Here is a 2,597-nt window from a genome sequence, read left to right as displayed (position 1 = left end):
TTTTATAGAAAATGAGATTCTTAATGATGATTTTATGCCTTTATATGATCCACAATAGTTGGTTGATATTTTCATTTTGTTTTTGCAGATTCTAGTCCATTTCCCGGTTAAGTGGCGGATAACGGTACTCCGTGACTATCTAAGTCGGTTTTTTCAGTTTTCTCAAAATAATTGATATATATATAATAATAATAATAATAATAATAATAATAATAATATGGATGCTTGTATTGTCAATCTTCGTAAATATTTTGCTTGTTTACCTGATAATGCGTTGAAAAAAATTTATAAAGCTAGATGTGAGCGACTAAGGTTGATGATGTCATATGGCATACCGAATGATATCCGTTTGATAATTGAAGCAAAAGTCCGATTGGTTGGAGAAGCAAGTGAAATAATAATAAGACATATGCCAGGATTTGGTAAAAGCACATATGCCAAAAAGCGAAGAGCTAAACGTATAGGTGGATGTCATAAATGTGCAAGGTGGACTTGCAAAAGGAAATGCAAAAATGTTGGAATGACATCAATGAATAGAGAAGATAAAATTTTATTTATTAAGAATGGTCTGAGTAAAGAGCCTTTGGATAATTTTCTAGAAGTTCTTGATATGCATTCTAGTGGATACGTGCAAAATGAACTTCTTAAACTATGGTGGCAATTTCAACATGAGGAATATCAATATGGACGGTGGAATCAGCCTCATAAAGATCCTACTGTAGTAACGCATATCTGTTTACATAAGTAAATATATATATACAATTTCGTCTCGGGAATCTGACGTTAAAAGACCATGTTTGCCAATTTATATAAAAATTGGATGGGAAGCATATCCTCGACTCATAGAAGGCGTTGAAGCCGTTACAGAACGTAAAATCAGAGGAAGATGTGAGCCACAATCACAACTACACTGTATATATGTGTTTTAATTTATGTCATTTTTATTTTCTTTTAATAATAATAATTTTCTGTTCAAATATTGACTTTTGGAATGTTACGCTTATAAATTCATATGCTGTGATTTAACAATTGCAGAAAACATATTTCTCAACATGTCGACGTCCACGGTAAGTAAAATAAAAAATATTTGTGTATTTTGTGGATCTAGTGTAGGAAAAGATTCAATTTATGAAGAGGTAGCAGAAAAGCTTGGAATAACACTTGCTAAAAAAAGATTCATTTGGTATATGGTGGTGGTGAAGTTGGTCTCATGGGAAAAGTTGCAAAAGCTGCGCATGCAGGTGGAAGTGACGTCTTAGGCATTATTCCGATTACCTTAGCCAGTCTTACTGGACAAACAATAGGAGAAGAAATGAAAGTGGACAACGTGTATGAACGAATTACTCAAATGATTGAACATTCAGATGCTTTCATTGCTTTGCCAGGAGGTTTCGGTACTTTGGAAGAAACATTTCATACTGTTTGTTGGGCACAATTAAATATCCACAATAAGCCAATTGGTTTGTTAAATGTTAACAATTATTATGATAAACTGCTATCGTTTCTTGATGATGTTATGGAACAGTGATTTATTTAATTAGCTTCGCGAAGGATGTTAGTTTCTGGTACAAGTGAAGGTGAACTTGTTGATTTACTGCAAGGATTTAGTCATGAACTAGATCCATTCTTATCTCAACTTAATTGACCAACATCCAAGAGTAAGAAAAGAAAATTCATGTGATGCTGAACTTGTGATTCAACGGTATGTTTTAATTTTTTTTTCTCTTTAAGGTATGAAAAATCTCCTCTTCTTCTTCTCCACTTAGTTTGTTTTTATATAAAAATAAAAAAAAATATTCATATATATAGTAATAATAATAATTATAATTTTTAATTCAATGACGAGTAAGGTGTCAGTAAAATGCACCTGAGACGCATTAGTTAATAATTATTGAAAAATCACAATACACTAGATTTTAATATTCATTATATTCAAATTACAGATTACAAGAAAAATTAGTTTTTCATATANTTGTTTTTTTCTAAATTTGATTGATGTACTATAAATGCGTTCTAAAAAAAATCCATCAATCAATATTATCTAAAAAAACAAAAAGATTTGTTTGTGTTGGATATGTTTCAAAGGTAGTCGAATGTATCCGTTATATAAATGTGTATATATATAGACATTTATGGTAGAATGTTTGGATATAAAAAAATTATGTCATTGTAAAAATTTGCAGTCACGTTAATTAAAAAAAAGAAAAAGAAAAAAAAAACAAGAAAAAAGGAAAAAAATGGGATTTTATTCTTTGTAAATTTTCCTATTTTGTTTTCAATATTAGTTTATTTAATTGTCTGCTTTAATAATTAGCCTTTTTCAATGAGAGTTAATATTCAGTCCAACTCGATGAGTGTAAATCAGCTATCCATTAAATATTTTGACTTAAAAGAATATGGAGTTGAGGCTTTTACAAAAAAATTATCGATATTATACATGTTATGGTGGGTGGTGTGAATTATCTTTTTGACTATATTATCCTAAAAAAAATTTAGAAATTAAATATATATATATATATTTTGTTACTTTATATATTATGTGTAAATAATAATAAAAGCACATCTAATTATATATTATTATATTAAATGAAAACATA

This window comes from Primulina huaijiensis, chromosome 6 (genome assembly GCF_012295235.1).
Source record: "Primulina huaijiensis isolate GDHJ02 chromosome 6, ASM1229523v2, whole genome shotgun sequence".
Taxonomy (NCBI): domain Eukaryota; kingdom Viridiplantae; phylum Streptophyta; class Magnoliopsida; order Lamiales; family Gesneriaceae; genus Primulina; species Primulina huaijiensis.
Note: the sequence above shows the minus strand (reverse complement) of the source record.